At 43.4% G+C, this 26721-nt stretch overlaps 1 protein-coding gene across 2 annotated transcripts in view; it reads right to left on the bottom strand.

The window, feature by feature from the left end:
• LOC311111494 (AT-rich interactive domain-containing protein 3B-like) overlaps nucleotides 1-26721 on the bottom strand; it is a 61992-nt gene that overhangs the window by 31346 nt on the left and 3925 nt on the right. The window lies entirely within an intron of this gene.

Here is a 26721-nt window from a genome sequence, read left to right as displayed (position 1 = left end):
CAAAACCCTGCACAAGGGCAGCTATCCAGAAGGAGGGTTGGTCACCCCAGTTCTTTAAGGACATTAAATATGGGCCAACACAAAAGGAACCTCCTACTCTTGGGCAGACATGTTGGCTCTTGTAGGGAAACGTTGGTCAGCCGAGGAATGTTAAAACTATGTTGTTAGTGTTTAGTGTGGAGCACAGCCTTTTGGACCACTTTGTATAAAATCACCCATCTCTGCCCAAGTACACACTCCACCCAAAGTTCCACATTTATCATGGAGCACCCACATCCAAAAAACCTATAACAGGGTACTACCTCTGAAGGGGTCTGGTGTACGTGTGTGTGTGTGTGCGCGCGCGTGTGACATGTGTGTTGCCGAGGCTGACAACTTTTTTCCTCTTCCCCTCTCCCTCTCTAGTCGTCCAGCGTAATGCTGTTAGCAGGTTTACTGGCCAGGCAGTAGGAGGGCTAATCACATTATGGCCATACGTGTGTGACTGGCCCAGTGCCAAATAAGGGATGAGAATCAGCCAGATAAACATCCATGTGTTAGTGAGTCACAAGGAGGGAAGAAACAAGCAGTCTCTTGTCTGCCACAGCTAGATCTACATCTCAGAGGAGAGAACTGGACTGATGACTAAAGAGCATTAAGCCCGGGGACCATATATAGATATATATATATATTGACACTTGATGAGCAGCTCAAAGAGCAACGCTTATGTTGAGATGGAAGAACCATTCCTGAAATGCAAATTATTTGGAAAAACACACATTTCTGGTAAATCAAATGCAGTATGTTTTATTTTGAGTGGTAAACATGAACATAATACATCATCATGAAGAGAGTGCAGTATGAGGCTTGAAATTGACTTGACTGTAGATGGATAATACATCTCCAGGAAATAAGCGTTGTGTATTGCAGTGTGTAATGTGTTCACATATCCTTCCATCAACATCTCACACACAAACACGTTTACAATCCCTCCTCCTAGTTGAATGTCTACACATACCTGTGGGGCAACACAAAACAGCCATTGAAAACAAACTGTTTGGAGTCACGCCTACATTTTGGTGGAGGAAGCCAGGCGAGCTGGAACAGGAGGGGTTATTGGCAGGCACTAGGCAGCTTTAAAGGGGGAAGGGGACAGAATTGATTGCTCAGGATGTTGACAGCAGTTCTCCAATTTGATAAGCAGCTGTTATTAGATGAAGAGGCTAGTTTGCAATAAAAGCATTTTGTGATTTTCCTTCATTTCTTCAGAGGGGCCCCGAGGGACAGAGCTATTTCACAACGTGACGTGGTGTGGCTCTGAGGTGTGGCGCTTACAATGGGAAATACATGACAAAGAGAAACCTTGGCTTTGGGCAAATCCTCTCCACAGCAAAACTACACAGGCACACCAAAGCAGGTCAACCTGCAGCACATACTGCAAGAGAACATCCTATTGAACTAGGTCATTGTCATGTTGTAGATAATTTAGCAGATAACACTGAACATGCTTGTGGGATGGTGTGGATTGTGGAGCGCAGGGAAGATCATTTTCTCATTGGCTGGTTTAAATATGTGTCTGGCTGGGTGACTTGCAGTTGTGGTTTGCAGAGTTGCATTATGCTCGTATGGAGTTAGGCTAGGGTTAATCAACAAAGGCACGTGTGTCCCTGACATGTCAGTCGTATTTAACCGGAGGCAGGCCGGAGATGCTGCAGCCCCCTAACCCCTCCACTCCACTGGACCTAGCTGCCACAGCCACAGTCACTCCTACAGCTTCAAGCTACAGGCCCTGGCTCTGTCCCCCGGGGCCTGGCCAGTGATTGAACTGAGGCCCGATCAATAGCTCTGGATGTGCAAACATGGTGAACTCCCCAGCCCCCTCTGGACGCAATCTCACAGCACGGGTCAATACTCATCATCCTCATACTACTGCTATGACCAGGGAAAATATCATCATCGGTACGACTCTGGTGTCACCCAATCACCTTAAGCAAGCGCCTCAAGTTTGGGACTGGTGCATTTCCGTTGGAAAAACTCCTGTCCCCTATCTGGCTGAATTAATAATAAAACCCATAATCACCTACAAGCGAGCTGGAGCAAAGAGCCACAACCGTCCTCTGCAAAAAACACACAAACAATATTCACTATGGTAACCGCAGGTTGTAAATCATGGCTGGAGAAATGCCATTGTACTCCCAGCTTGACCTAGTCAACAATGGCAGGCAGACTTGACTAAAATACAGCAACAGTTCACATTCCACTGTAAATCTACACACAGTAATGGGATAATGGGACCTCACAATATTGGGGGAGCAGAGCAGTCACCATCTCACAGCCTTCTCTAGATCACACTCCCCTTACTAATATTTTCCCCTAAAATTACTAGCTGTCAAGTTGGAAGATTGAGGGAAATCTCTAAAACAGACATTGGGAGGTTTGGTAATTTAATCATATTCAAGGTTATCTCTGGGCTAAGCATACCATAAGACTTGAGACAGTTCTGGACCCGTGCTGTGAGATTGAATGATGGCGCTGGAGAAGATGGCTGCCGTTTTACAGCCCTCTAACCAATTGTACTATTATGTGTGTTTTTTCGGGTTATTTGTAATTTATTCTGTACATAATGTTTCTGCCACCGTCTCTTATGACCAAAAAGAGCTTCTGGATATCAGGACAGCAATTACTTGCCTCGTATTGGATGAAGATTTTTTCTTCAACGAGTCGGATGCGAAGGATATCCTACAGGCACCCGACAAGGCCCAAATCCCTGTCATTCGCAGGAGAAAGAGACAGAGATATCGTAGACGTAGGTCGGGTGCCTTGTAAGGATCCGACGGCGAGCGAGTAAACTGCCTCTTCTATCAATCCTATTAGCCAATGTTCAATCATTTGAAAATAAATTGGACGCCTAAGATTAAGGTTATCCTACCAACGGGACATTAAAAACGGTAATATCTTATGTTTCACCGAGTCGTGGCTGAACGACGACATGGATAACATACAGCTGGCGGGATATACGCTACATCGGCAGGATAGAACGGCTGACTCCGGTAAGACAAGGGGTGGCGGTCTGTGTATATTTGGAAACAACAGCTGGTGCATAAAAGCTAATACTAAGGAAGTCTCAAGGTTTTGCTCGCCTGAGGTAGAGTATCTCATGATAAGCTGTAGACCACACTATTTACCAAGAGAGTTTTCATCTATATTTTTCGTAGCTGTCTATTTACCACCACAAACCGATGCTGGCACTAAGATTGCACTCAATGAGCTGTATAAGGCCATAAGTAAACAGGAAAACGCTCATCCAGAGGCAGCGCTCCTAGTGGTTGGGTACTTTAAAGCAGGGAAACTTAAATCCGTTCTACCTAATTTCTACCAGCATGTTAAATGTGCAACCAGAGGAAAAAAAACTCTAGACCACCTTTACGCCACACACAGAGACGCGTGCAAAGCTCTCCCTCGCCCTCCATTTGGCAAATCTGACCATAATTCGATCCTCCTGATTCCTGCTTACAAGCAAAAACTAAAGCAGGAAGCACCAGTGACTCGGTCAATAAAGAAATTGTCAGGTGACGCAGATGCTAAGCTACAGGACTGTCATGCTAGCACAGACTGGAATATGTTCCGGGATTCATCCGATGGCATTGAGGAGTACACCACATCAGTCACTGGCTTCATCAATAAGTGCATCGATGACGTCGTCCCCACAGCGACTACTTCAACTACCTCAACTAGCCGGTGCCCCCGCACATTGACTCTGCACCGGTACCCCCCTGTATATATAGCCTCCCTACTGTTATTTTATTTTACTTCTGCTCTTTTTTTCTCAACACTTTTTTTGTTGTTGTTTTATTTTTACTTTTTTTGTTAAAAAGAAATGCACTGTTGGTTAAGGGCTGTAAGTAAGCATTTCACTGTAATGTCTGCACCCGTTGTATTCGGCGCATGTGGCCAATACAATTTGATTTGATTTGATTTGATTTACATACATACCCCAAGCAGAAGCCATGGATTACAGGCAACATCCGCACTGAGCTAAAAGGGTAGAGCTGCTGCTTTCAAGGAGCGGGACTCTAACCCGGACGCTTATAAGAAATCCCGCTATGCCCTCCGACGAACCATAAAACAGGCAAAGAGTCAATACAGGACTAAGATTGAATCGTACTCCACCGGCTCTGACGCTCGTCGGATGTGGCAGGTCTTGAAAACTGTTACAGACTACAAAGGGAAGCACAGCCGCAAGCTGCCCAGTGACACAAGCCTATCAGACGAGCTAAATCACTTCTGTGCTCGCTTCGAGGCAAGCAACACTGAAGCATGCATGAGAGCATCAGCTGTTGCAGATGACTATGTGATCACGCTCTCCGTAGCCGATGTGAGGAAGACTTTTAAGCAGGTCAACATTCACAAGGTCGCAGGGCCAGACGGATTACCAGGACGTGTACTCCGAGCATGCGCTGACCAACTGGCAAGTGTCTTCACTGACATTTTCAACATGTCCCTGACGGAGTCTGTAATACCAACATGTTTCAAGCAGACCACCATAGTCCCTGTGCCCAAGAACACGAAGGTAACCTGCCTAAATGACTACCGACCCGTAGCACTCACGTCTGTAGCCATGAAGTGCTTTGAAAGGCTAGTCATGGCTCACATCAACACCATTATCCCAGAAACCCTAGACCCACTCCAATTTGCATACCACCCCAACATATCCACAGATAATGCAATCTCTATTGAGCTCCACACGGCCCTTTCCCACCTGGACAAGAGGAACACCTACGTGAGAATGCTATTCATTGACTACAGATAATAATAATAATAATAATATGCCATTTAGCAGACGCTTTTATCCAAAGCGACTTACAGTCATGTGTGCATACATCATTCAACACCAGAGTGCCCTCAAAGATCATCACTAAGCTAAGGACCCTGGGACTAAACACCTCCCTCTGCAACTGGATCCTGGACTTCCTGACGGGCCGCCCCCAGGTGGTAAGGGTAGGTAACAACACATCTGCCACGCTGATCCTCAACACGGGGGCCCCTCAGGGGCGCGTGCTCAGTCCCCTCCTGTACTCCCTGTTCACCCATGACTGCATGGTCAGGCACGACTCCAACACCATCATTAAATCATTAAGTTTGCAGACGACACAACAGTGGTACGCCTGATCACCGACAACGATGAGACAGTCTATAGGGAGGAGGTCAGAGACCTGGCTGTGTGGTGCCAGGATAACAACCTCTCCCTCAATGTGATCAAGACAAAGGAGATGATTGTGGACTACAGGGGAAAAAAAGAGGACTGAGCACGCCCCCATTCTCATCGACGGGCTGTAGTGGAACAGGTTGAGAGCTTCATGTTCCTTGGTGTCCACATCACCAACAAACTATCATGGTCCAAACACACCAAGACAGTCGTGAAGAGGGAATGACAAAGCCTATTCCCCCTCAGGAGACTGAAAAGATTTGGCATGGGTCCTCAGATCCTCAAAAAGTTATACAGCTGCACCATCGAGAGCATCCTGACTGGTTGCATCACCGCCTGGTATGGCAACTGCTCGGCCTCCGACCGCAAGGTACTACAGAGGGTAGTGCGCATATGGCCCAGTACATCACTGGGGCCAAGCTTCCTGCCATCCAGGACCTCTATACCAGGCGGTGTCAGAGGAAGGCCCTAAAATGGTCAAAGACTACAGCCACCCTAGTCATAGACTGTTCTCTCTGCTACCGCACGGCAAACGGTACCAGAGCGCCAAGTCTAGGTCCAAAAGGCTTCTTAACAGCTTCTACCCCCAAGCCATAAGACTCCTGAACAGCTAATCATGGCTACCCAGACTATTTGCATTGCACCCCCCACCCCATCCCCCTCTTTTACGCTGCTGCTACTCTGTTTATTATTTATGCATAGTCACTTTAACTCTACCCACATGTACACTACCGTTCAAAAGTTTGGGGTCACTTAGAAATGTCCTTGTTTTCAAAAGAAAATCACTTTTTTTGTCCATTAAAATAACATCAAATTGATCAGAAATACAGTGTAGACATTGTTAATGTTGTAAATGGCTATTGTAGCTGGAAACGGCTGATTTTTTATGGAATATCTACATTGGCGTACAGAGGCCCATTATCAGCAACCATCAGTCCTGTGCTCCAATGGCACGTTGTGTTTGCTAATCCAAGTTTATCATTTTAAAAGGCTAATTGATCATTAGAAAACCCTTTTGCTATTATGTTAGCACAGCTGAAAACTGTTGTGCTGATTAAAGAAGCAATAAAACTGGCCTTCTTGAGACTAGTTGAGTATCTGGAGCATCAGCAATTGTGGGTTCAATTACAGGCTCAAAATGGCCAGAAACAAATAACTTTCTTCTGAAACTCGTCAGTCTATTGTTGTTCTGAGAAATGAAGGCTATTCCATGAGAGAAATTGCCAAGAAACTGAAGATCTCGTACAATGCTGTGTACTACTCCCTTCACAGAACAGCACAAACTGGCTCTAACCAGAATAGAAAGAGGGGTGGGAGGCCCCGGTGCAAAACTGAGCAAGAGGACAAATACATTAGAGTGTCTAGTTTGAGAAACAGGCGCCTCACAGATCCTCAACTGGCAGCTTCATTAAATAGTACCCGCAAAACACCAGTCTCAACGTCAACAGTGAAGAGGCGACTCCGGGATGCTGACCTTCTAGGCAGAGTTACAAAGAAAAAGCCATATCTCAGACTGGCCAATAAAAAGAAAATATTAAGATGGGCAGTCTGAGATATGGCTTTTTCTTTGCAACTCTGCGCTGTTCTGTGAAGAGAGTAGTACACAGCCTTTTAAGAGACCAAACAATTGCCTTTCTTTCAAAAACAAGGACATTTCTATGTGACCACATGGATCTCCCGGTCGCGGCCGGCTACGACAGAGCCTGGATTCGAACCAGGATCTCTAGTGGCACAGCTAGCACTGCGATGCAGTGCCTTAGACCACTGCGCCACTCGGGAGAATTAAAGAATTATGCTACATGTCTGGTTCTTTCTATGAGGTCCAAAGACTTTGTGCTAAAATAAACATGCAGTGTTTACATTTTCCTTATGTTGTGTCTCACATTAACAGACAATGCCTACAATATTAAATTAACTAAATTAAATTACAGCTAGTCAAACAGAATGTTTCCCAGTCTTTCTATAATGTAACTTCATTCCACCATTGTGAAAAAATAATAAGAAAACTTCAATCATTTTCTTTGTACATTACTGGTTGGGAAGTGAAGCCTTGGATTAAAGCAGATTAAATATACAGCAAGCACCTCCTGTGTTACTGAACTCATGCTGCGTTGTCACTCTCCCTACAGCTGCAAAGCCCCGTCCCTATGTCGGACAGTGATACTGCCCTCTCAGCACGCTTAAAAAAAACAGGCATTGCAGGGGGCTGCCATCTTTAATCCAAATCAAATAATTGAGCTTTATCCCTCTGCGGGACTCATATAATCATTTATAGAGCCTCTTGCTGTGGTTGGGGGTGGGGGGGTGCTGAGTGGATAGGGCTGTAAAGGATCTCATGGTGAGCTGGCCATATGCTATGCTAGCGCAAAGGCTCTCACTAATCACAATTCCATGTGCACAGGGAGTAAATCTCACTGCCAACGCTGGAACATATGGTGGAATTCCTCAACACACCCACGACCTGATTCGCTCTGTTCACATTTAGAACTACCACAATGCATTCAAAAGCTCATACATCATCACATGAAACGCAGCAGGGTTCTGAATCAGATCAGAGTCTGCCTGCCTCTGGATGTCCAGTCATGTTGGAGGGAGATGTATTTCTTTGGGGAGCAGCAGACAGAATGGCGGGGAGCCGGGGACAGGGGGCCAAACGTCCAGAGGGGAGAGCGTGTCGCTACCTGCCCATCCTGTGCTTTGTCTTGCACCTCTAATGAGAAGAGGCATGTGAAAGGCAGGTAGGCCCCAGGCCAGACCACCACCCTCCATGAATCACTCCAATTACAGAGCAAAGAGAGAAGAGAGGACAAACCAGACACTGACTGACCAACTCACTTTTTCACCTTGTCCTACTTGGCATCTTCAGACCCTATGAGTCACTAGAAGTAAGGGTTTGAAACTCAGAGGACAAAGGCGTGTCTTAGAGAAAGCCAGGGTATATCAACATTCTGGGTAAACATTTATACTGCTGGTAACCAGTAAGTCTGGTTCGTCAAATAGACTTGCTGCATTTGTTCAGCTCCAGACCTTTCACCAAGACACCACATTCCTCAGGCATAGAGATCCCCTCCCCCACTGCCTCACTCTTTCTCTCACCCGCTGTCCCCTTTCTACGCAAATGCAAAGTTTACAGGCTGGCCTGGCCAGAAGTTCACACTCATTAGTTCAAAGACCCTTTCAGAGCCAGAGCAAACAGTTTAGCAAATCACATCTGTGATTCAACATGCACCATACTACTGGCGCTTTATGAGTGAACGTCTGTGAACTTTGAGAACTGAACTGTAAAGGGTTGACTTTTCCAATCTAACTACTGTATGTGTAGATTTGGAGCTATTAACTTTGTTCTCTGAAGTGTAGTGACCAATTTTCTTAAAGTGCTCTCCGAGGTGGGGGAGCGAGAGAACAGAGATGATAGAGCTAAATCAGATCTAGTGAACAAACAAGTGGGAGATTTTAAGACTAAAATCTAAGTACATTATACGTAGAATAAAACAAAATTGATTTGACGCCATTAAAGTCAAGACTGCTCCGAGCAAACACTGCTCTATGCTGTTCTATGCAGGTCAAAAGAGCTATTAGCATTTTTCTTGGGTTAAAAGCTTTGGCTAAAAATACGTTGCATATCTCACATTCATCCACCTCACCCCAGTGCTAATGGTAGCTGTAGACCTCACATTGCACTGGTCGGCTTTTATACACATTCTCATTATACTGCAGAGCCAAAGGAATTCAATACATTCAGAAATAAACAAAGGCCTTTCTGCTATTAAGCCACATCACATCTAATTGCATATGAAACAGGGTCAGGGCCACAAACCCTGCTGTTAAATGAGAAAATGACTTCTTTGTCTGGTGGGGATATAAAAAAAACAGAGTGCCTCATTCAGAGCAGAGGCTTTCCTTCTTAACTCCTAACGTCACATAGCAGCTAGCTGGAAGAATTTTCCCCAATCTGAAGTATCAGATGGCGTAACTCATTCACAATTCAAACAGGCTTTTGCAGAGCAGAATAGGGCAAGGGCTAATCGACAGGGACTGATTTCCCTTTTCAGTGGCTGCGGGTATCTGTTTCGTCTCAGCTAGTGTTAAGTGTGTGGGGCCATTCTACCTCTGACAGGCTGGTCGGCTCCCTAGAGGAACCAAGCTGGTGTCCCACTGTGGGCCCGCTGCCGGTGTTGAGTTGAGCAGAGCTGCGGCCCCGTGGCTCCTGATCCTGGATCATCCACTCTGGCCTCGGCCTGGCCATCACGTATCTGGAGCTCATCTCCAGACCCCAGGGAGGCAGCAGAGGGGTGTCCAGCTACTGCTCACTGACTGCTACAGCTCTATTGTACAGTATGCATAGGGATAAATTCTCTCATAATAATGAACTTTAATAACAATCAGCTGAAATGTCATATTTTCCTATAGCCTGTGGTTTAATATTAGTTACAACCCTGAGTAACAGAGGTCACTGTGGCATGTGAAAACAATCCTCCAAGGATTTATTTAGGTAAAATGTGAAGCATTTCTTGTGTACATGCCCTTTATGTTTCACGTTTCACGTTTTTATTGTCACGTACACAAGTACAGTGAAATGCCTTTCTTGCTTGGTCTTTCCCAACAATGCAGTAATCAATATCAGTAGCAACACTCATTTTTTTTCGTCACTGAGCAAATTTCAGGTCTGCTGAGCACAAACTTGAACGTTGTGAAAATTCTGTGCAACTTCCAGTGCACGTTTACTGTGAACACTGAGGCTGTACCCGCTTTAAGTTACAGTTTTAACAGTGGCCAAGTAGGCTACTGTGGATATTTTAATCATAATGTAGGCCTACCAGAGCGGCCTACGATCAAAAACAATGGAGAAAATGCACCCCATAACATCTTCACATGGAAATAGCTGTTCTATCATTCAGCCTACAGTAGCAGCCAATGTGTGGTGTTCAATGTAGACCTACATTTCATGAGATTTTTTAGAAAAACATGCAGGGCTTGACATTAACCTGTTTATCCACTTGTCCTTCAGACAAGGAGGTGACTGAAAATGTTGTTGTTTGATGCAAGAAACCACGTTACAAAGTAAAATGCATTATTATTCCCATACCATTATTACAGAGAAATAGACAAATGATGCTACCCTCTGCCTATTGGCTACTTAGCGTATTCAAGCCTGTCTCAAAATACAACACTGCCCCTGACTTGCTTTTAAAGATGTCTAGAAATGTACATATTTTGTGCTCTTGTAGGAAGCAATCACTCCCCTATTGCTGACTACAAATGATCTATAACTGCACTAATAACTCACTAACAAGCAAAGAATATGAACAAAATGTGCACACGTGGCTACATGCAGCTCTTGCTTTGATCTCAAAACAAGCGCACCTACTCACGACCACAGCTGTAAACACAGTCCAGTTCATAGCAAATGGCACAGATCCATATATGGCAATGGTATATTTGCATATACAGTGGGGAAAAAAGTATTTAGTCAGCCACCAATTGTGCAAGTTCTCCCACTTAAAAAGATGAGAGAGGCCTGTAATTTTCATCATAGGTACACGTCACCTATGACAGACAAATTGAGAATTTTTTTCTTCCAGAAAATCACATTGTAGGATTTTTAATGAATTTATTTGCTAATTATGGTGGAAAATAAGTATTTGGTCACCTACAAACAAGCAGGATTTCTGGCTCTCACAGACCTGTAAGTTCTTCTTTAAGAGGCTCCTCTGTCCTCCACTCGTTACCTGTATTAATGGCACCTGTTTGAACTTGTTATCAGTATAAAAGACACCTGTCCACAACCTCAAACAGTCACACTCCAAACTCCACTATGGCCAAGACCAAAGAGCTGTCAAAGGACACCAGAAACAAAATTGTAGACCTGCACCAGGCTGGGAAGACTGACTCTGCAATAGGTAAGCAGCTTGGATTGAAGAAATCAACTGTGGGAGCAATTATTAGGAAATGGAAGACATACAAGACCACTGATAATCTCCCTCGATCTGGGGCTCCACGCAAGATCTCACCCCGTGGGGTCAAAATGATCACAAGAACGGTGAGCAAAAATCCCAGAACCACACGGGGGGACCTAGTGAATGACCTGCAGAGAGCTGGGACCAAAGTAACAAAGCCTACCATCAGTAACACACTACGCCGCCAGGGACTCAAATCCTGCAGTGCCAGACATGTCCCCCTGCTTAAGCCAGTACATGTCCAGGCCCGTCTGAAGTTTGCTAGAGTGCATTTGGATGATCCAGAAGAGGATTGGGAGAATGTCATATGGTCAGATGAAACCAAAATAGAACTTTTTGGTAAAAACTCAACTCGTCGTGTTTGGAGGACAAAGAATGCTGAGTTGCATCCAAAGAACACCATACCTACTGTGAAGCATGGGGGTGGAAACATCATGCTTTGGGGCTGTTTTTCTGCAAAGGGACCAGGACGACTGATCCGTGTAAAGGAAAGAATTAATGGGGCCATGTATCGTGAGATTTTGAGTGAAAACCTCCTTCCATCAGCAAGGGCATTGAAGATGAAACGTGGCTGGGTCTTTCAGCATGACAATGATCCCAAACACACCGCCCGAACGACGAAGGAGTGGCTTCGTAAGAAGCATTTCAAGGTCCTGGAGTGGCCTAGCCAGTCTCCAGATCTCAACCCCATAGAAAATCTTTGGAGGGAGTTGAAAGTCCGTGTTGCCCAGCGACAGCCCCAAAACGTCACTGCTCTAGAGGAGATCTGCATGGAGGAATGGGCCAAAATACCAGCAACAGTGTGTGAAAACCTTGTGAAGACTTACAGAAAACGTTTGACCTGTGTCATTGCCAACAAAGGGTATATAAAAGTATTGAGAAACTTTTGTTATTGACCAAATACTTATTTTCCACCATAATTTAAAAATAAATTCATAAAAAATCCTACAATGTGATTTTCTGGAGAAAAAAAAATCTCATTTTGTCTGTCATAGTTGACGTGTACCTATGATGAAAATTACAGGCCTCTCATCTTTTTAAGTGGGGGAACTTGCACAATTGGTGGCTGACTAAATACTTTTTCCCCCACTGTAGGCCTACTGCAGCTCTGATTGGTTATGCCACACCGGTATGTGTAGATTACAGGCTGAGTCGTGCGCAATAGAATCCTAATCAGATGCGTTCTGCCTACAACAAAATCTCTTGCATAGTTCGTTTTGTTTCGGTATGTTGCATTGAAAGTGGCTAATATTGTGTTGATTCGATCACAATTGCCACAGTAAAAGGGAAACATTGATAGTGTTAACTAACAGGGAAAACTCTAGAAAGTTGAGTGAAATTCAATCTGGTGCTTCTCTCCATGGCTGCACTCTGTGCGGCAGTCCCTGGGAAGTCTCGGAGATACTGCGGGCTGCTTAGAGGGAACATTGATCAGTAGTACTATAAAAAATAAATGAAAAACACACAGGAAATAGAAATAAGAACACAAGAAAGTAAGCAAGCTATATACATGGTCAGTTCCAGGGTCAGTGCCAATACCATATTTACAATGTGCATGGATCCTGGAGTGATAGAGGTAGATATGTACAGTTGAAGTCGGAAGTTTACATACACCTTAGCCAAATACATTTAAACTCAGTTTTTCACAATTCCTGACATTTAATCCTAGTAGAAATTCCCTGTTTTAGGTCAGTTAGGATCACCACTTTATTTTAAGAATGTGAAATGTCAGAATAATAGTAGAGAAAATGATTTCTTTCAGCTTTTATTTCTTTCATCACATTCCCAGTGGGTCAGAAGTTTACATACACTCAATTAGTATTTGATTGCTTTGCCTTTAAATTGTTTAACTTGGGTCAAACGTTTCGTGTAGCCTTCCACAAGCTTCCCACAATAAGTTGGGTGAATTTTGGCCCATTCCTCCTGACAGAGCTGGCGTAACTGAGTCAGGTTTGTAGGCCTCCTTGCTCGCACACGCTTTTTCAGTTCTGCCCACATATTTTCTATAGGATTGAGGTCAGGGCTTTGTGATGGCCACTCCAATACCTTGACTTTGTTGTCCTTAAGCCATTTTTCCACAACTTTGGAAGTATGCTTGGGGTCCATTTGGAAGACCCATTTGCGACCAAGCTTTAACTTCCTAACTGATGTCTTGAGATGTTGCTTCCATATATATATATATATATATATATATATACACACACACACACACACACACACACACACATATACGCCATCTATTTTGTGAAGTGCACCAGTCCCTCCTGCAGCAAAGCACCACCACAGCATGATGCTGCCACCCCTGTGCTTCACGGTGTTCTTCGGCTTGCAAGTTACCCCCTTTTTCCTCCAAACATAACGATGGTCATTATGGCCAAACAGTTATATTTTTGTTTCATCAGACCAGAGGACATTTCTCCAAAAAGTATGATCTTTATCCCCATGTGCAGTTGCAAACCGTAGTCTGGCTTTTTTAATGGTGGTTTTGGAGCAGTGGCTTCTTCCTTGCTGAGCGGCCTTTCAGGTTGCGTCGATATAGGACTCGTTTTACTGTGGATATAGATACTTTTGTACCCGTTTCCTCCAGCATCTTCACAAGGTCCTTTGCTGTTGTTCTGGGATTGATTTGCACTTTTCGCACCAAAGTACGTTCATCTCTAGAAGACAGAACACGTCTCCTTCCTGAGCGGTATGACGGCTACGTGGTCCAATGGTGTTTATACTTGTGTACTATTGTTTGTACAGATGAACGTGGTACCTTCACGCGTTTGGAAATTGCTCCCAAGGATGAACCAGACTTGTGGAGGTCTATAATTTTTTTTCTGAGGTCTCGGCTGATTTCTTTTGATTTTCCCATGATGTCAAGCAAAGAGGCACTGAGTTTGAAGGTAGGCCTTGAAATACATCCACAGGTACACCTCCAATTGACTCAAATGATGTCAATTAGCCTATCAGAAGCTTCTAAAGCCATGATATTATTTTCTGGAATTTTCCAAGCTGTTTAAAGGCACAGTCAACTTAGTGTATGTAAACTTCTGACCCACTGGAATTGTGATACAGTGAATTATAAGTGAAATAATCTGTCTGTAAACAATTGTTGGAATAAATACTTGTAGATGTAGATGTCCTAACCGACTTGCCAAAACTATAGTTTGTTAACAAGAAATTTGTGGAGTGGTTGAAAAACAAGTTTTAATGACTCCAACCTAAGTGTATGTAAACTTTGAACTTCAACTGTATAGGGATAAGGTGACTAGGCATCAGGATTTATGATAAACAGAGTAAGCCACAAGGTAATGAGGGTAGGCAACAACATTTACATTTATGTCATTTAGCAGACGCTCTTATCCAGAGCGACTTACAAATAGGTGCATTCACCTTATAGCCAGTGGGATAACCACTTTACAATGTTTTTTTTTTTGGGGGGGGGGGGGGGTAGAAGGATTAACAACACATCCGCCACGCTGACCCTCAACACACTGACCCTCAACGTCTGCAAGACAAAGGAGCTGATCGTAGACTACAGGAAACGGAGGGCTTGTGAAATTATACATAGCATCGGCTAAATATAAAACTTCCACAATTACAAAGACCCACTAATTATTTATTTATTTTATCAAAATAGTTTAACCAGTTTTTTGCAATAATCGCTGACCTGGCTTTGAAGTCAGTCTATGAAATTGCCCTTTTTGTTACAAATTTAACCACAACCATGCATAATGCACATTCACTAATAACAACCAATTCTGGTAGCAGGCATTATAGAAAATTAACACAGCTAGGTCTCAATCTCAAGCACAAACCCAGTGTAATTGTTATGAACAAACCCTTCTGTTCTGTCTGTCTCCAACTGTTTGAACAGCATGCTAGTCTGTCCACTATATTCAGATGTTGAAATCAAGTGGCCTAACTTAATTCTCAGAATGAGAAAAGTTGCCAATTCCTTGTATAATTGTTTATTATGCTCATTTCACATTTATAAAAACACAGACTAGACAGCTAGTATAACAGTCTGTGGCTAAAATGCTGCTAGTGGTACGTGGTACCCCAATGCTGCGCACGACAGAAACTGAGCATTCATTTTCCAGAGTCAATGTTCATTGACACTCCCATTTTGGTAGTCTGCTCTTCACGCAATTTGAGGAGTTGAGACATAAGGGTATCGTTAGAAAGGTTAACTTCTCCTCTATTACAGTAAAATAATGTCTCAATGTGTTTCAGTGTTCACATGAGCGATTCTATTGGACCAAAACTCATGCAAATAGCAAGTGGAAACCGCTTGTTGTCTTCCATCTTTGTTGTTGTGAGTGACAGGAGCTTGGTGTGTGTGTGTAAGTAGAAAAGTGCACAGTCACAGCAGAAGGAGCGAAGGAGATGAGACCAAAAGACAACATGATAACAAGCGGACAAACAGTCGTAAAAAAGATTTTTAAAAAAGAAAACGTAATTCTTGCGATACAGGCATTTGGAATACAGTGCTAAAACATACATTCTAATTAATCGAATGAATTCGATAGATCGCCCATCTCTACACCCAAGTCATAGACCGTTCACTCTGCTACTGCATGGCAAGCAGTACCGATACACCAAGTCTGGAACCAACAGGACCCTGAACAGCTTCTACCCCCAAGACTGATAAATATTTAACCAAATAGCTACCCGGACTATCTGCATTGACCCTTTTTACACTAACTCTTGACTCATCACATACGCTGCTGCTACTGTTTATTATCTATCCTGCTGCCTATTCACTTTATTTACATTTACATTTACGTCATTTAGCAGACGCTCTTATCCAGAGCGACTTACAAATTGGTGCATTCACCCTATAGCCCTATTTTTTTTTTGGGGGGGGGGGGGGGGGGGGGGGGGGGGGTAGAAGGATTACTTTATCCTATCCCAGGTATTCCTTAAAGAGGTGGGGTTTCAAATGTCTCCGGAAGGTGGTGAGTGACTCCGCTGTCCTGGCGTCGTGAGGGAGCTTGTTCCACCATTGGGGTGCCAGAGCAGCGAACTGTTTTGACTGGGCTGAGCGGGAACTATGCTTCCGCAGAGGAAGGGGAGCCAGCAGGCCAGAGGTGGATGAACGCAATGCCCTCGTTTGGGTGTAGGGACTTTATCCCTACCTATATGTACATATCTACCTACCTCAATTACATCGTACACTTGCACATCGACTCGGTACTGGTACCCCGTGTATAAAGCCAAGTTATTGTTACATATTGTATTTATTCCTTGTGTTTTCTTTTCTATAATTTTGAAAATGTCTCTCTGCATTGTTGGGAAGTAAGCATTTCACTGTTAGTCTACACCTGTTGTTTACGAAGCATGTAAAGAAAATTAACTGTGTGGGTTTGAGTGTCAGAGTGAATGAGTGTGTAGAGTGTGCATAGACGGTCAACGCAGATAGTCCGTGTAGCAATTTTGTTAGCTACTTAGCAGTCTTATGGCTTGAGGATATAGAAGCTGTTCAGGAGCCTGTTGGTGTCAGAGTTGTTGCTGCGGTACTGCTTTCCGTGCGGAAGCAGAGAGAACAGTCTATGGCTTGGGTGGCTGGAGTCTAACAATTTTCCGGGCTTTCCTTTCACATACTCTACTGGGTGGTTCAAGAATAGGGTTTCTGCTAAATAAGGAAATAATGATGTATTTAGCAGTCAAATCATAAGAGTAAACAAGCCGCTGACATTTACAATGTTGATGCTATAAAACCTACAGAAAGATAAACTGACACTTACAATATTTGATTAATGCAGTTAAACAATTTTGACCAAAATGCTCCTGAAAAGGTTGTACTTTCCTCATATTAAGCAAATACATTGATTTTACAGGAAGGACTTTTTACAAACATTATTTGACATTTGTATATCAAATAACTGATTGAAATAGGGATATTTATGACAAAATGTCTTGGGTGTCATTTAAAACCTTACTATGCAGCCATTTAAAACCTTACTTTGCACATTGAAATCAAAGTAGTGCAAAAGGTGAAAGTTAAGAAGGTTCTTTCCAAAATGGTCAATTAAAAATTCATGTTATTTCTCACTTATACAATTGCAAAATTAAGTTTTGGGGGAAAAAATATCATTTGTATCTTTCTGCATTAGGGCAATTCCATTGTAAACAGAATGATGCTGAGACTCAGATTTTTCACTTTAAAAAAATTTGATTGTAAAGTTTTACTTTTAACAATTTCAACTGAGCATTTTACAAAAACACATTTACTTGAAGAACAGTGCAGATGCAAAGTTTGGTAACAGAATGACGGTTTGTGCTGTTTGTGCCGTCATTCTGTTACCAGACTTCGCATCTGCAATGTTCTTCAAATAAATGTGTTTTTGTAACATTTTCTGAGGAAATTGTTAAAAGTCGTCCTTGTGCATAGAGTTGTATGGTTTGTTTAACTTCGCAATCATTGTTTTTTCTTTGACATACATTTTAAATTCTGTTTAGGGTGTCCAATTAAAAACGCATATTTTTGGCCAATGGGTAAAATAATGTTAATTGTGTAGATACTCCTCTAAGAAATCCAGTCGTCCAAACCTATCTATATCACAATCCGTTCAAAAGTTATTGGAGTTTTTACACTTGTATGATAGCCAACATTAGGGTGACTAAATCAATGGAGGCCTGAGAAAAAAAAGTGGTGAATAAATAATAATCTGGGAGATAGCATTGCGTCAGCTAGGCTGGATGCTGTGCGAGAATTAAGGCTAACTGACAGGCTAACCGTTTAAATCGTCATTTTCCTTCTCGAAACCAAAGGACATAAAAAAATAGAGGTAAAATAGAGATACATTTTGAGACATGACATGTAGTATTATCATATATTAGTATACACTTTTCATATTAATGTGAAAATCCTGTTCTTTTTCAAACTTTTTCACAAAAACAAGCGTCTCTCTAAAATGTCAACGTTGCACTGAGTTCACCTCAAGCTTTTTATTTTCAAAGCCTCTTCCATTTAATTCCATTTGTGTCATGTTAATTCTCCTCCTCCTCCTTTCCAGACCAGTGTGGTCACGGCTCTCCCTGCGCTGAGAGTCATGTGGGTCGCGTCAGCCATTCTAGCTTAATGGTTCCTGGAGGATTAAATCACATTTATTTGCGTCAGGCAGGTCTGACTGGAAGTCTTTTGTTTGTCCAGATGGTGGACCAATCTAGGCTAATTCAGGTGGGAAAAGAAAACAGGCTCCACAGTCTGCACATTTAGATCCATGCAAATGTCTGATTTCTGAGATCTGCATGGATCCAAAACTTGCAAAGGCTCTTTTCTTCCGTTTATTGGTCTTATCTTCCATACCTTATCAGGTGTGCCACAGAATTCTCTATTTTATACTGAACATAATCTTCACCATTCAATGCAGTCCCAACTCTTCCTATTCAAAGAATTGAGGTTAATAATTAACATTTATGTACCAACCTTTTAAATCATTTACCAACACAGCTTTTGAAATTATCGACTCCAGTTGACATGGTTCATAGTTCTATTGAGAATGTGATTGTCTATTAACTAGATCAGCAAAAAAGAATCAAAGGTTTTATTACTCAAGTGATATCCTAATCTATCACCACTCATTTCTATATCTCACATTTAATGTAATCTGAATCTCCAGAGCAAGGAATTGTTCACCATATTCTGAGTGATATGGACATCAGACAAAAGTAGTTTGCGTGATTTCAAAGCAGGGAGTAGGGTTCTTTTAGTTGAGAAACATAACCTCAGAAAGACAAGCATCAAAAAAGACCTTTAAAATGTCCTATCTATCCATGTGCCTGATTTGCAAGTGAAATGTCTCTAAAATACAAGTTTCACTGCTTCACAACAGCACTGAAACAGCAATATGTAACTATATATTAATTCAAAGATATAGCTTTTAGTTCAGAAACAGGGTGAAACACGAGTCAACGAAATCTCAGATTTCCGAATGTTGAAAACATCAGCTGGCACAGCAAAGCAGACATCGGTTTTGCTGTAAAATATTATGTTTACCACTACAAACGAGTGACCAATTCTCTTTCTTTCCCTCCTCTGCAAGAGACTGGTGCTGACAAGCTGGGGCGATTATGCGGGGGCCTTTATTGTGAGGACTTGGCAGACGAACAACCTGGCCACACAATGCTGTGCTGTAATGTACGCTACACAGGAGGTTGGCAGGCAGGTCATCCGCACATGTAGATAGAGCAGGGGGTGGGCTGCGGTGAGGTAGGCAGCAGTGGAAGGAAAGCCTCCCTCCCTCCTACACACCTCCTGCTCCTCTGTATAGCTGGGTGCCAGGCTCCAGTCAGCTGCTGTGCTGCTGCGGTGTTGTTTACCCAGGGCCTCTGTCACAGTGGGTCATTTAGCACCTCAGGGCCTGCCTGCCACTGGCCTGGACCTGGGCCAAACCACCGCCAGGGTTAGGAGACGGCCAAGACAGCCACTAACAATAGCGAAACACCTCTCACTCCACACCGCCGCAGCAGCACTGTGCTTTCAATAGGGAGCGCAGCCCGGTGTCGACACGCCAGGATTAAACTCAGACAGACCCGACCCACCCTCCACTCCACTCCGGACTGTTCTAAAGACAGGCTATGGATACTAAATAGTCAGTGATGTTAGTGAGAATTCACTCACTTCTAGAGTGAGATAGACATAGAAATGTTAACTTTAATGACGAGGCTCAGCTGTAATATATGAGCACAGCTTGGCTCTGCTCCCTGTCTGCAGCTGGTGGAGGCGATGGTGGATGTCTGTTTCATTTGGCCATTTCCTCTCATCTGTCTGTTCATAGGGGGCTTCATTAAAGAGCAGGTGTTGAGATATGTCAAAGTGGGAAGGAGATGGTCGTTGAGGATGAAGAGAGAGAGCGAGCGAGAGCGAGAGATAGGGAGGGGGGCTTGCAGTTGCTGCTGACTGATCAGATTACACAAGCCATCAGTAGCTCCGTTTCCATTAGGGGCCAAGGAAGTCAAATCCTCCAGGGTCGATTTGGGGGGGGGGGGGTGATAGCCCTAATAGACATGCGCCATTTGCATTACAATTCAATTAGATGGAGAGGAGCAGTGTCACTCAGTGCTGATGCTCATGAGGGGTGATCGCAAACAGACAGTTCTTTGCATCGACTGCTGGATGAGCCATTTTTTCAGCTGCATTGCAGACTTTTCTCTCTGAAAGGGTGGTGATGGGTGGTATACTTTGGGCATCAAATCAAATCAAATTTTATTGGTCACATGCGCCGAATACAACAGGTGCAGACATTACAGTGAAATGCTTACTTACAGCCCTTAACCAACAGTGCATTTATTTTAAACAAAAAAGTAAGAATAAAACAACAACAAAAAAGTGTTGAGAAAAAAAGAGCAGAAGTAAAATAAAGTGACAGTAGGGAGGCTATATATACAGGGGGGTACCGTTGCATAGTCAATGTGCGGGGGCACCGGCTAGTTGAGGTAGTTGAGGTAATATGTACATGTGGGTAGAGTTAAAGTGACTATGCATAAATACTTAACAGAGTAGCAGCAGCGTAAAAAGGATGGGGTGGGGGGGCAGTGCAAATAGTCCGGGTAGCCATGATTAGCTGTTCAGGAGTCTTATGGCTTGGGGGTAGAAGCTGTTGAGAAGTCTTTTGGACCTAGACTTGGCACTCCGGTACCGCTTGCCGTGCGGTAGCAGAGAGAACAGTCTATGACTAGGGTGGCTGGAGTCTTTGACAATTTTGAGGGCCTTCCTCTGACACCGCCTGGTATAGAGGTCCTGGATGGCAGGGAGCTTTGCCCCAGTGATGTACTGGGCCGTACGCACTACCCTCTGTAGTGCCTTGCAGTCAGAGGCCAAGCAGTTGCCATACCAGGCGGTGATGCAACCAGTCAGGATGCTCTCGATGGTGCAGCTGTAGAATTTTTTGAGGATCTGAGGACCCATGCCAAATCTTTTTAGTCTCCTGAGGGGGAATAGGCTTTGTCGTGCCCTCTTCACGACTGTCTTGGTGTGTTTGGACCATGATAGTTCGTTGGTGATGTGGACACCAAGGAACTTGAAGCTCTCAACCTGTTCCACTACAGCCCGTCGATGAGAATGGGGGCGTGCTCAGTCCTCTTTTTTTTTCCTGTAGTCCACAATCATCTCCTTTGTCTTGGTCACGTTACTAAATTGAGATCAGATGTAGTTGCTGATTTAAGCAAGCCATACTCTTACTGTCATTATCAAGAATATTCATTTCAAACATCACTGACAAGGCTAGGGCGGCAGGTAGTCTAGTGGTTAGAGCGTTGGGCCACTAACCGAAAGGTCGCTAGTTCGAATCCCTGACAAAGTGAAACATCTGTTGATGTGTCTGTGAGCAAGGCACTTAACCCTAATTGCTCCAGTGTCGCTGTTGATAATGGCAGACCCTGGCCGTGACCCAACTCTCCGGGGGTGTCTCAGGGAGAGTTGGGATATGCGGAAAAACACATTTCCAATTCACACATACATATTAATACACACTTGTACATAGGGCTGTGCGATAATTTGAATGCATGTTTTTGCACATTATTCCAAATGCCTGTATCGCAAGAATCTAGGTTATTTTTCTAATTGATTTTTTCATTAGCGTTTATGTCCGCTTGTTCTCATGTTGTCTTCTATTTACACACACACACACACCAAGCTCCTCCCCCTGCCACTAACAACAACAAAGATGAGATCACTTCTTCCTCTCTGACAAGCGGTTTCAACTTGCTATTTGCATTTGAGGTTTGGTTCAACAGAATCACTCATATGGACACCGAAACACATTGAGACATTATTTTACTGTAATAAAGGAGAAGTTAACCTTTCTAACGATACCCTTTTTTGTCCCAACTCCTCAAATTGCGGTTGTATCAATGAACATTGATTCTGGAAATGTAATGCTCAGTTTGTCGCGTGGCATTGCGGTACCATGTACAGCTTACAGAATTTTAGCCAAAGACTGTTATCCTAGCTGTCTAGCAAGTGTTTTATAAAATGTGCAATATGGCAACTCGTTCTCATTCTGAGAAAAAAAGTTAGGCCACTTGACTTCAACATCTGAACAAAGTGGAAAGGCTAGCATGCTGTTCAAACAGTTAGAGACAGACCCTTGGGTGTGTTCATAACAATTTAACTGTTCTATCTTGTTAGCTAGCAAATAGATCCAAGTTGGCTACACTTTAAATATAAAGATTAGCTGGCTACTCACTAGCACATGGGCTTGTACTTGAGAGATTGTTTATGAGACCTGTGTTAACTTTCTATAATGCTTGCTACAAGAAGTTAGAAATTACATTATACATGGTTCAGGTTAAATTTGCAACAAAAATGGCATTTTCATAGATTTGAAAGCCATACCAGTGATTATTGCAAAAAAAAGCATGTTAAACTATTTTGATAAAATAATAAAATTATTAGTGGGTCTTATGGTTGTGGAAGGCCTAGGTATAATTTCACAAGCGGTGAATTCATTAGATTATTGCTGACTGTTTGAAATGCAGTGTATTTTACCTTTAATTGTACAACAAAGCTTATTTAGAGAAAAAGTGATTTTAATAGAGATATATAATTCAATCACCTATAAGTTAAAAAGAATAATAATAATTTGAGATACACTACATGGCCAAAAGTATGTGGACACCCCTTCAACTACAACAACCTACATCTCTTTCTTCCCTGTAGCCTCAGACAAACACCACTATGCCAATCCATGGTTGGTAGACTCATCACTGCCAATAAAGCTGAGCTTGAGTGGGCCAAGCTCTGGTCAGGTCAGCTGGTGCACATCTTTACCACAGCATTGTCTGTCTGTCTGAGAGAGAAGTGGAGAGGAGCCACGATGGTTCCCCCAGACCAGACCGGCCTCCCCAGGAGGGCTCTCTCCCAGCAGCAGCAGGTGTGCCCTTTTGAGACGCAGATAAATAAAATAAAAAAGTGTCTCTCCCTGCACCAGCCCAGTGGCCCTCCCCTCCCGCTCCTTTTCCTTTACAGCCCCTGTAACAATGACTGAAATGAATTAAAAGATCACCAATCACGGCCCTGACTAACAGAACAGCACGGACATGCTCCCCCACCCCCCAGCCTCTTGTAGGAGCCCCGATGGGAATGCTCACTGTTTGAAGAGTTAACTCTTTAATTCTGTCTGGAATGTTTCCTTTGGGTGGGGCAGTGCAATGTTGAGACAGACCAATATCCCCCTGACCCCACCCCTCCACCCCCACTCCTCCTTCTACAACATCTCCCCCTCCCCCTTCATCTCTCTACCTCCATTTCTAGGTTAGCAGAATATTCCACACTTGACTGTTAGGGGCAGGATAGCGCAAGCAAACTCCCACAAAGGATCCTTCCTATAACCTCATTGTTAGATCATCTCACCAGATTAGTCAAGATCAATTCTCCTTTCTAAATCTCTGTATATCTGACACCTAAACAGGTTCTGTATTTGTTTCTATACCAAGACAAACTAACACAGTTACATTGAGTACAGACTATTCTCAGATAGAAAGAATGCTATTAGAATGGTGGAGTCAGCGCTAATCGCGTGTTACCTCCTTCACCCAAACCACCCAGCCGGGGCCCTGTGTTAATGAGGCACAACGAAGGCCCACATAGCACTGAGCCACAAACATAGACAGAAAATCCCACTACAGACGCAACGCACCATGTGAAGCAAATGTATAAACACAGCGCCCGAGTCTGTTTAAAGAGTTAGAAATGCTACACCACCGAAACCCAGGTTATGAAAATAAAGACTCTGGATTAAAATACATACGAAAACATCAACATACATAATTCATGAATGTGGACTGCCTGAAGCATGAAAATAGAAATGTATACAAAGCCAGTTAGTTCAAACCCACTGTTAAAGCTACATCTTAAATCAGCCTAACACAAGAGCAACAAACTATGGATATCCTAATTTAAATAATCATAAACTTCTCAAACTGTTATCATAAATCCTGGCTCCAGCCACAATCTCACTAGGTAGTGGTCCACCACAAACTAAAAATAAAGCTGGAATCATGGAGGCCCTGAGCAGCATGTCTAATCTGTATTGAGACAAGCTCTGAAATTAACAGGCCAAATTAGGCAACGTTAACCCCTTAGCGCTCAGCCTATCAATCACATGAATCACATTAGGACACATCAACAACGCCCAGACCATAGCATGTGTGTTCTTGATAGTTTTTTCTTCTGTTAGTTCCTGTATTCTGAATTGAAAAGCAGCACACTTGTGATCTTGATGGTCCACAAAAATGTAATGGATCTTAACTTAACCAACGTTTCAGTCTCAATAGAACATCAGTAAAAAAATAAAGTTAGTTCCTGTCTTGCCAAATAGGATACCTAAAGAGACGTCCATCTGAGTGGACAAAAGACTGTACACTAACATTCTACAACCCCCAAATGCAAAACAGGATTGGCTATACTTATTTAACCAGTCTATAAACACAACCATTAGAAAACCTGTGTAGAACTAATAAGACACCTCTTCATGTTGGTTTTTTATGCGTTCAGCTGTACAACAAATAGGTGTTGCACAATGGTTCTATAAATAGATGTGAAGAATGATCTAGGCCAGGAAATTCTGTTGGTTGAAAAAAAGGCTTGTGAGAAGAACTCTAGCCTGCGGCAGGTAAGAAAATAAACTAAAAGCAGAATGTGTTCACTGAACTAAACACGGCAAGAATCGGTCTTGTAATAGCTACAGATCCCTAGTAGTAGCTGTCCATCCAGAATGCCTGAATGACATAGCGATAGGAGAACACAAGCAGGATGTTGGTTTGCTAAACAAATGAGATGGGGGAGTTCAAACTGAACAAGGTATACAACATTATTGAAAAACAACAGGTAGTAAGTGGCATTGGAAAATGAATACAAACAAGGCAACAATGTGAAGCCTTTAACCAGGTCATACTGATGTCGTACACCTGTACTGTATCACAGACTAGGCAAGGAGGGAGAGAGGCCCCATGATTCCAACCACAGCCTCTATCTCTGAGATCTGAAGCCATGTCACGGTGCAAAGAAACCATTTCTCACACATTTCCAGTGGCCTTCCCAGCACTCTGCCGGGCAGATGCATCAGGCTGCATTTGTTCCACATTTCATTGTCAAAATGCATAGTTGAATACATCTGCTAAATATGTCCTCATTCATCATACATGAGCCATAAATGAGGCCAAACATTCACTCCCTCCTCCCTGCTCTAAAAGCAGCTCACACAACCTCCATCGATCGCATCGCAGGCAGCTGCAGCTGTGCAGTCAGCTCCCCATTTCCTGACTGACGTGTTGCTGGGGCGACAGCTGAATTATGCAACAGCATGCATTCAACAAACATGTCTTGATGCCTGGCCAGTAGCTAGCAGCAGCCAGCAGTAGAAACCAGCAGGGCTTGGAGTTTAATGATGCGATGAGAGAGAGGCTTATCCTCCCTCCTAGACCCAGCTTAGCTCTCCCTGATTCCCTCAGACTGTGTCATCACTACAATGCAAATGAAGCCCTTGTTACAGTCTCCATATTGTTGGTTAGGTCTCCCTTGACAAGCAGAATGAATGAATCAAAGACGTAAACATGATGAAACAGCAGATAAACCAGCGAAACCAAAACCACCTCTAGTCTACCACTACCACCTGCATTATCATTAGAGAATGCTCAGCTCAACCCCTCCAGTATGTAACTGCTAGGGAGGGAGTTAGCTATCACTGCCTTACACCATCGGGGGCCAGGCGCACACACACACCCAGGGCACGGTCCACAGGCGTGATTATTACTCTATTAATCACTGGGAGATTACCACGAGGAGAGGGGAAGGATACGAGAGGTCAATTAGTGGGCCTACAGCAGAGCCCAGACCAAAGAGAGAGAGAAGTCTGCCCAGGCCCAATAACACTCCGGTCGACACTCCACGCAATGCCTTTGTCCATCCTCTTGTTTGGCAATTATTTACTCTGCTGTTTAGGGCAGGGGCAAGGTCACAACACATGCATCAATGACAGAAAACACAGAAACTCTCTCCACCCCCTATCTTAACACCATGCTCCTTTGACACACAGAAACACACAGGGAGTGCTGTCGTAGAGCAGTGTTTCCCAACTCCAGTACCCCCAACGGCACACAGTTTTGTTGTAGCCGCAGACAAACTGACCTGATTCAACTCATTGAGGGCTTGATGATTAATTGACAAGTTGAATCAGGTGTGCTTGTCCGGGGCTATAAAAAAATGTGAGGACTGGAGTTGGGAAACACTGTCATAGAGGACATTCTTGGCCAATTGAATAATTGCATAATATCAAATCAGTGGTAGGTTGTTCCATTTGGTTTTTATACCCTTCTTAATATAACTTTATATAATAGGCTACTTTCACTATTGTGACACCCAGGTTATAGTGTGTGCCATTGTTTTCGAAAATACTATTAATACACTCCCCGCAGAGAATGGTATTAGTGGCATTTACTGGGGCTTCTCTCCAGCCTCTTGAAGCCAATACCATCATAAAAGTCCCCCTGCCTCCACTGTCCCGCTCCCCCTTCAGCAGTGCAACCTGAAACTGCCACAAGAGATGAGCCGTCATTAAATACTGCAGAGCTGACATAATGACAGGA

Source organism: Coregonus lavaretus (genome assembly GCF_964263955.1).
Source record: "Coregonus lavaretus genome assembly, chromosome: 37".
NCBI lineage: Eukaryota > Metazoa > Chordata > Actinopteri > Salmoniformes > Salmonidae > Coregonus > Coregonus lavaretus.
The sequence above is the reverse complement of the archived record's forward strand: the minus strand, read 5'-3'. Positions and strand labels throughout refer to the sequence as shown.